The sequence below is a fragment of the Bubalus bubalis genome, chromosome X (assembly GCF_019923935.1).
Source record: "Bubalus bubalis isolate 160015118507 breed Murrah chromosome X, NDDB_SH_1, whole genome shotgun sequence".
Taxonomy (NCBI): Eukaryota; Metazoa; Chordata; class Mammalia; order Artiodactyla; family Bovidae; genus Bubalus; species Bubalus bubalis.
This window is the reverse complement of record NC_059181.1, coordinates 1,489,485-1,498,817: the sequence shown is the minus strand read 5'-3', so window position 1 is coordinate 1,498,817 and position 9,333 is coordinate 1,489,485. Positions and strand designations below refer to the sequence as shown.

The window sequence follows — 9,333 nt, the reverse complement described above, 5'->3', positions numbered from 1 at the left end:
CATACAAAACAGCAGTAATAAGAGAATGATGAATTTCTGGGTTGTCACTCAGGTATGAAATCTAAAAACAGACAAACATCAGCAATAAACCAAAAGCAGAGAAATGATGAGGCTGATGACTAGGGTGTTTATCAAGCATGTTCCAAACACAGACAGGGCTTTCCACTGGGCTCAGTGGTAAAGAATCCACCTGCCGGTGCAGGAGACACGGGTTCGATTCTTGCATTGGGAAGATCCCCTGGAGAAGGGAATGGCAACCCACTCCAGTATTCCTGCCTGGAGAATCCTGTGGACAGAGGAGCCTGGCGGGCTAGAGTCCACGGGGTCCCAAAAGAGATGGCCATGCCTTAGCTACTAAAACAACAAACAATAGCAAACCACCATCGACGACTGGGTTTAATCCTGCTGTGAGCTTTGCAGAGGCTGTGGGAAACGCCACAGAAGCCTCCCTGCTGCGGGGTGATGGAAGTGCAGTGTTGACCACCGAGACTACTCACTCTTTACGTGGCGGCTGCTTTGAAGGGACCCTCAGGCTGCAGCCTGCTGTGGCCTGCCTCCAACATGTCCATCTGGCTGCAGTGGTCAGATAAAGACCCCAGAAAAACAGACGCAAGACCTACGGCTGGAAACGGTTGGGTCAGCACATGCTAACTTATCAGGAGAGGAGCGATTACTCATGGCTTAGTAAGTGAAGAGCTTTCGATAAAAAGCACTGGAATCGCTGGCTTCCTATATGGAAAAAAGATGAAAACCATCTGGATACACACACACACTCATACACTTTCAGATGGACTGAAGTTAACTTCTGCAAGAAAAAAAAATATTTGTTTCACTCTTTCTAGTCCAAGGAGATTTTTGTTAAAAAAGAAGACACAAAAATGTGAACCATTAAATACACTGGCCACCTAATGCAATGAGCTGACTCACTAGAAAAGACCCTGATGCTGGGAAAGATTGAGGGCAGGAGGAGAAGGGGACGACAGAGGATGAGACGGTTGGATGGCGTCACCGACTGGATAGATATGAGTTCAGCCGCTCAGTCGTGTCCAACTTCTTTTTATCAAGTTAAAAAGTGAAAGTGTTGGTCAATCAGTCCTGTCAGACTCTTTGTAACCCCCTGGGCTGTAGCCCACCAGGCTCCCCTGTCCATGGGATTCTCCAGGCAAGAATACTGGAGTGGGTTGCCATTTCCACCTAAAAAGGGGTGTTTTTGACCCAGGGATCAGAACTGCATCTTCTGCATCGGCAGGCAGATTTTTTTCTTTCTTTCTTTCTTATTTTTTTTTTAACCATCTGAGTCATTAGGGAAGACCATAAAGATGTCTATATTCATTAAAAAACACTGGGAAGGATTTTCACGCATCAAGAAGAGGCATCATCTCCAAACTCCTTTTACAAAGATCTGCCAAAAAATCTTCAGTCCATGAACATGACACATGAGCAGGACATTTGCTCAGGAATCTGGGGTGAGGCGTGACATGCACCCCGACACCATCAACAGCCTATTTATATTCTTAAATGTACTGCGGTGGGATGCACAGAGGAGAGTCCAGCGTGGCTGGCCAAGCTTCCTTTCTTCACCTGATGGTATTTCCACTGGGTCTGTCTTCTGTTTCTTTTTACCCCCCCAAATTTAGACTTTTTATTTTGCCCTGAGATATAGTCAATTAACAATGTTGTGATGGTTTCTGGTGGACAGCAAAGGGACTCAGCCAGACATACACACGTATCCCTTCTCCCCCAGCTCCCCTCCCAGCCAGGCTGCCACGTGACACTGAGCAGAGTTCCCTGTGCTGGACAGCAGGTCCTCGCTTGTTCTCCATGTTAAACACAGCAGTGTGTCCATGTCCATCCCAAACTCCCTGACTATCCCTTCCCCCATCCTTCCCCCTGGTGACCATAAGGTCATTACAGAGGATTGAGCAGAGTTCCCTGTGCTGTCCAGCAGGTCCTTGCTGGTTCTCCATGTTAAATACAGCAGTGTGTGCCTGTCCATCCCAAACTCCCAATCTATTCTCAAGAGCAGAGACACATATTTATTGAACCCAAACTCACAGCAGACTTATGACAGAAAGGAGAAAGGAAACAGAATGGTGTCCACTCCATCGACAAGGCGACATGGGCTGGTGAGGTAAGCAGAGAGTGGACAGCACAGAAATGGTCAGTTTGAGGACAGTTTTTCCTGGCATCAAAGTCCATTCTTCTCTCCGTGTCTGCCCCCGCTTCGTCCTGGTCTATGTGGATGCATCCGGTTAGGAAAATATGGCCAGCCTATTGCTACAAAGGACTCAAGGATGAACTGGACCAACACCAAAGATGTCTGGCTCACTCCATGTATATTTTTCCTCTTGAGCTGAAAGGCTCAATGCTTTCATTTCAGATCAAAAAATTAACTTTTTTTCCCCTTCAGACAGAGGGGAAATCCCAAATGTACCTGTCCTGGCTATGTATATCCAACATTGACTTCAGTTCAGTTCAGTCACTCAGTCGTGTCCGACTCTGCGACCCCATGAACCGCAGCACCCAGGCCTCCTTGTCCATCACCAACTCCCGGAGTCCACCCAAACCCATGTCCATCGAGTCGGTGATGCCATCCAGCCATCTCATCCTCTGTCGTCCCCTTCTCCTCCTGCCCTCAGTCTTTCCCATTTTAACACACAGAAGCCATTAACTCGCAGGCAAACCTGATCTGACCCGTTGCCAATGGTGGCAACACCCTGACAAAGATCTCAACATTCATGAAGCCATGCAGAACTTCAGGTGATTGATGACATCTGCTGGGCTCGCGTTTCCTTTCAAATCGTGCTATCATTTTTGAAAGAGATGTGTTATTTTTCTTCTCACTTCTTCAGGTTGTGATAAAAATCAATCGTATTTGTGGGTAAGTTGATCCCAAACCTGGGATTCCCAGGGGGCACCAGTGGTTAAAAAACAACAAAAACAAAAGAAAAACTTGTCAGACAGTTGAGGAGACACAAGAGAGTGGGGTTTGATCCCTGGGTCGGGAAGATCCCCTGGAAGAGGGCATGGCAACCCACTCCAGTATTCTTGCCTGGAGAATCCCAAGGACAGAGGAGCCTGGAGGGCTGTAGTCCATGGGGTTGCAAAGAGGCAAACACGAGTGAGCGACAAATACTGTCTGATTCCAAACCACTGTTAACTTTTCAGGTGCGCTGTAAAAAAAAAATAAATAAATAAAAATTCCCTTCCAAACGTATTCACGGAAAATGCCACGATCCTTTCGGGGTTGAATGTCAAAACGCGGAGTCGGTGATTTAAACAGGGGCACGGACTTGGTGCCAACACATAAGCCCTTTCCTCCTCCGTTTGAAAAATAAACAGTCGTACAGAAACGCTTGCTCAGCGTCTATGAACTTGCATATTCCTGGGGAACCACTGTGTTCGGTGAGGTTGGAGGAATTACAGAAACTGCAATAAATTCTTCCTTTAGTCACACAGCTGTGAACGGTCCCAAGGGCATGCTTTCAGGCATAATATACTTTTATAAGTTTGAAATCTCACAAGAGGACTTTGTTGCAAGGGAAACACAGAAGCCAGTACAAATATGAAAGATACATGCTGACTTGGGAATGTGTGCACCACCTTCGTGAAGGCAAACACTGTCCCATGATTTTTTTGTTTTTTAACCGCATCCAATATTTTTTGAATTCATGTGCGTGGCTCAGTTGCTCAGTTGTGTCTGACTCTTTGCAACTCCATGGACTGCAGCCCACCAGGCTCCTCTGTCCATGGGATTCTCCAGGCAAGAATACTTGAATGGGTTGTCCTTTCTTCTCCAAGGGATCTTCCCAACCCAGAATGGAACCTGTGTCTCCTTCATCTCCTGCATTGCAGGCAGATTCTTTATACTCAAGTCAACCGAGAAGCCCCTTCTGAATTCATAAAAATAGTCATATCTTAACGGTTTTGCTATGGGGTTGCACAAAGTCGGACATGACTGAAGCGACTTAGCAGCAGCAGCAGCAACAGTTTCGAAATCTCCAAGATTGTCTCAATTCAGGAGTAGCATGGCTTCACTCATCTAACAGGTTCCTGCAGGCCAAAATTTCCTGCAGCCTTGGGGAAATTCACCTTTTAGGTAAAACAGGTCATGTTTATACAGCCTGCCAAGTCAACACCAGTTCTTTTAAAAGATTATGATTCAGCCGTAAACGTAGCTTGTCACCTACTCACCACGCACTTTGGAACTATTTGCCTGGGTCCATAAAAGTGGCTGTGTTGGAATGGATGCTTGCGTCTGTCTCTGCTCTGAAAATTGTGGTTGTTCAGTTGTTCAGCCATGTTTCACTCTTTGCAACACCATGCACTGCAGCACGCCAGGCTTCCCTGTTCTTCACCATCTCCCAGAGCTTGCTCAAACTCAGGTCCATCGAGTCAGTGATGCCATCCAACCATCTCATGCTCTGTCGCCCCCTTCTCCTCCTGCCCTCAATCTCTCCCAGCATCAGAGTCTTTTGCAATAAGTCAGCTCTTCGCGTCAGGTAGCTACAGTACTGGAGACTCAGCTTCAGCAAATTCAGCTCTGCATGTTAGAGTATGTTTCATATCACTCAGCTGTAGCTTGGGCAGCCACATGGCATGCAGGCTTAGGTGTTCCTGGGAGAACCCATTTCTTGACATCCCAGACCGTGGGTTCAATCCACAGGCTGCCGCCCTAGTTCAGCCACCAAACCCCTGCATCTGCAGAAGTCATCTAGGTTTTCATCCGCTGTTTTACTTGGAAAGTCGGAGCCATGGCCATACCTTATAACTCATTTCCAATTTCACCAAGTGCGAAGCTAAGTTGCTCAGAGAGAAAAACGGGTCTGCACGCGGATCCTGCAAAATGGTTGCTTCCAGTATAAGCAGCTCCTCTGCTCCTAAGCTTCTCAACCGTTCATAAGCACTTGCCCCGGAAGATGGGAAGCGTGTTAGCGGTGAATTGCCTGTCTTTGTAAAACCTCCCAGCCAGGATGGGATTGAAGTTGACTTGGAAGTAAAGTGGATCTGCCAGCTACACATTGGCACTCACCATGGACATCTTCCGTCCACCTCGACAAGGATCCAATCAGCTGCTGCTGACATTCAACACCCCGTGAAAGGAGCTCAGGGTGGACAGCAGACGAGACATCTGTGCTCTGGGTTCAAAACTGGCGGGACAGGCCTTCAGAGAGAGATTTTCAGGAGCTGATTTTATGAGCCCAATTCTCAGATCTCCTCTATCTAGACAAGTACGAAAATGATTCATGCTGACATCTGTTCCCCGAGACTAGCAACTTAAAAAAAAAAAAATACGTGCTTGCCTGCATCAACTCTGGGTTCACCAAAGTCACATATATCCTGACCTTCCCCGCCGCCACCCGCCTCTTTGGAGCAGCCTCTCAGAGCTACCTGAGGCTCTGTCTCTCAGGCTGCAGTCCTTATGTTGCCTCCAAATAAAACTCAACTCGCAACTCTCACTCTGTGCAGTTTTAAGTTGACAGATCATTAAAAAAAAAAAAAAAATTGCCTATGGGGGTGCTACAGGCTTGAGAAATTCACATGTACTTTATAATCCACCGAGGTCAATGTTCAAGCCCTTCCTAATCCATCCATGAAAAGTTACAGCCATATCTCATTTTCTTGTACTTCAGCTACTATTTTTTTTTTTTTTTTAAGAAATTGAGGCTTCACGGCAACGCTGAGTCAGGCAAGTCCGTTGACACCATTTTCCCGGCAGCATCTGCTCACTCTGTGTCCCTGGCCCACGTTTTGGTAATTTGTCCACTATTTCAAGCTTTTTTTCATTTTGATCATATGCATTAAAAAGATCTGCGGTCAGGGAGTTTCAAGGTTTTCCACAACTCGCTACAGGCTCAGAGGATGGTTAGCATTTTTTCGTAGTGATATATTTTGCCACGAAGGTGTGTGCATTGCCTTTATTTTTTTAGGAAATAATGCTGCTGCATACTGAATAGGCTACATGCAGTGGTAAAGAATCTGCCTGCCAATGCAGGAGATGCAGGTTAGACCCTGGGTCAGGAAGATCCCCTGGAGGAGCACACGGCAACCCACTCCAGTATCCTTGCCTGGAGAATCCCATGGACAGAGGAGCCTGGTAGGCTACAGTCCATGGGGTCACAAGAATCGGACACGACTGAGCAACTATACAAGGCACTTTAGAGAGGAACTGAGGCAGAGCATATGGGGGAGGGATTGTGCCCCTCCCCCAAAGCTGCAAGGGATTCCGCTGAATTACACACCGGACACTCCCTTTCCTCATGTGATAATGCAAGAGCACCTGTGTTCACTCTAGCAAATACACCTACCAGGTACCCAAACCACCCAAAGCCAGCGCTATTAGGAACTCCTCTGCAGAAACAACCATTTCTTGGCTCCTGAGAGGTAACCCAGCCGTGACCCTGAATGTGAAGAATTACTTCCCCGCAAAGAATCCGAAGAGGAGCACAGCAGCCTATCTGTCCTTGAACACCCTTCAACGGGAAATCCTTCCAGCCAAAAGGGCTCTTCTCTTGGCAAAGAGTAACCCCCAGGGACATCTCTCTGCCAAACAGAACTCCCATGCAACATGTGTGCTTACTTATTTGTGGGTTTTCTATTTAACAAACTATGAGAAAGCTGATCCTTTTTCCCGTAAGCACGACCTAATACCCTCTAAACAATCACATTTAATTATACACACCATATTTTGGAAGTATCCCATAAACTCCTCTTCTCAGCCTTCCCTTTTAAAAACAAAATTTCCTTGATGGTGAAAAGTTTGTTTTGCCTTTTGCCTAGAAGCAAAACTTTAGTGAAAACTAAAGTATGAAAATAAATATAACTTACATGAATTTTGTGGTTTAGTGGCTAAGTTGTGTCCAACTCTTTGCCACTCTGTGAACTGCATACATTAATGGACGTTCCAACTTCCTTGGTGGCTCAGACTGTAAAGAATCTGCCTGCAATGCAGGGAGACCTGGGTTCAATCCCTAGGTCAAGAAGATCCCCTCGTGAAGGAAATGGCAACCCACTCCAGTATTTTTGCTTGGAGAATCCTGTGGGCAGAGGAGCCTGGTGGGCTACAGTCCATGGGATCCCCAGAGGCAGACACGACTTAGCAACTAAACCACCATTTTAAATCGATCAAATTTAAAGCTAATATTTCTAGAATTTCTATGCATCACTTTCAACTTTTTCAGTAGTTTTACTAAAAGCTCCTTAGGACATCTAAGTTTTTTTTTTTTAATGGATCATGGTTTGTCTTTGGGCTTATGCGATTTTGCTGGGAAAGCTGAATCACTGCATTGTTTTCCTGAGTATGGAAAACTTGAGTTACTCCCATAACGATGAGATTACTGGCGGATGCTGTCTCCAGAGCAGCTGGTCGTCGTAAGGACTGCCTCAGGCTCCCCAGAGGACGAGAAAGACACCAGGTGAGGATGTCGTGAACGGTTCTTCATTTTTGAAATCACAGCGATGCTTCGTTCATAGGAAGTGAACAGACTCTGGTTAAAAAAAAAATTAATAATAAGAAGTCTTAAGTTTACGAAAAGGAAAAAAAAAAGCACGGTTTTCTTGCCAGTTGCATTAGGTTCCTCTGAAATGGGATGCTGAGTCATCAACCACCAACAAAACCTCCCCAATAATTGACCAGATGAGAACCATAATGATCGGGCTGCTGGCTCCAGAGACAAACCGAGGTCAGGCTCGCCGAGCCTGAGGCTCCCCCAAAATGGAATTCTCCTCGGATCTATGCAATCCTAGAGATTCAAACCAGAAAGGGGAACCACCCAGCTGGCAACCTTGGAACCCCACACTCCTTTGCTCAAGACACAAAAGGGAGGAATTTTCAACCTCCGGCACCCTTATCGCTCAAAAACCAAGTGAAGCTCTCCAAGCAGAATCCTTGGGGCCATCTGCTTTCCATCAGCCCGAGTGTCCGTTTTTGCAAGCTCTATTTTTTTTTTTTTTTAATTAATTTCGGGGTGGGGGGTTGTCTATTGCAAGACCAGTGCCTCTGTAAAAGGAGCCCTGGGGCTGGGTCTTCTCTGGTGGTCCAGCGGTTAAGACGTCACCTTCCAGGGCAGGGCGTGCTGGTTCGATCCCCGCTCTAGGAGGTAAGGTCCTCTCTGAGTTGAGCTAGCTCTTTTCCTCCTTCTGGCTTCACAAAGAGGGAAGCGGTTTGCAGCCGGAGGATTGCAGCCGCCCCGTTGCCATGGAAACAGCGGGGCTGGTCCGTTGCCTCCTCACTCCTTAAAAGTGCATGTGGCAACGCGCGTCAAAGTCCCCCCCTCCGCCCCTCCCGCACACACCCCGCCCAGGGCCTCCGCCCAGAGACGCCTCTGCAGCTTCTTAAACCCTCCTTCGCTTCCCTCGCGTCTCTCTGATCTCAGGGGCGTTACCCCTCTGTGCTGATTAACCTCGGGCGGTGGTGCTTCCTTTCAAGTCTGCAAAGCAGCTGTCCTGCCTTCAGAGTGGGGTCCTGTCAGAGGCCCGTCGCCACGTGTGGAGTTTGAGGACCCTGGACGGGAAATCCAGCAATGTAAACACACCCAGCGTTAGCAAACTGCCGGGCAACTGTATCTAGGGTCATCAGAGCTGACGATCTTAGAGGGATACAAGGTCTCGGGGGAGGAGCTTCGTAAAAGACCATACAGGCTGCACAAGTCCGACTGTGCGACCCCATGGGCTGTAGCCCCGCCAGGCTCCGCTATCCCTGGGATTCTGCAGACAAGGATACTGCAGTGGGTTGCCATGCCCTCCTCCAGGGCATCTTCCCGACCCACCATGCCCTCCTGCAGGGCATCTTCCCGACCCAGGGATCGAACCTGGGTCTCCTGCATTGCACGAGGTTTCTTTACCACCGAGCTATGGAGGGAACTATAGGAGCCCACCGGCCCCCCAACCCCCGCGCCAAACAAAACAAGTTTGATCTATTCCCTGCTCCACAATATTCTCAGGAGCACCCTCTGCCAGGAAATCTTGACTCTCTGGGCCAGCAAAGCATTCCTGGGCCAGAGGGTGGAATGGAAAGTCCCGCATTTCAAACTCGCCTTGTAATAAAACTTGGAAGAAGACGATCCCCACCCACCGTCTCAGTCCGCGGACTGTTTCTCCTGGACGGAGGTGAGCGCAGCGATCAAGGCTCACCGTCTCCGTCATTGATTGTGTTCCCTGGACAGACGGGACCATCACTCAACATCTCTGCCATCGATTATTCTTCCTGGGATTTTTAGATCCCTGCTCCTATATCTCGGTCATAGCTCTATCCCCATTGTTTTAAATTTTAATTACACGAATTAATAATTAAAAAAATAATAGGTGGATCATATTTACTAATGGCTGCACTGG

General features: G+C 47.6%; 1 long non-coding RNA gene across 1 annotated transcript; it reads right to left on the bottom strand.

Annotated features, from left to right (window-relative positions):
- Positions 1-345: 345 nt before the first annotated feature.
- Positions 346-9,038, bottom strand: LOC123331745. Its single transcript, XR_006548500.2, has 3 exons — positions 8,058-9,038; positions 6,829-7,487; positions 346-805 (listed from the first exon to the last, which is right to left on the bottom strand). It is a non-coding gene; the product is annotated as an uncharacterized LOC123331745 (long non-coding RNA).
- Between the last annotated feature and the right edge of the window lie 295 nt (positions 9,039-9,333).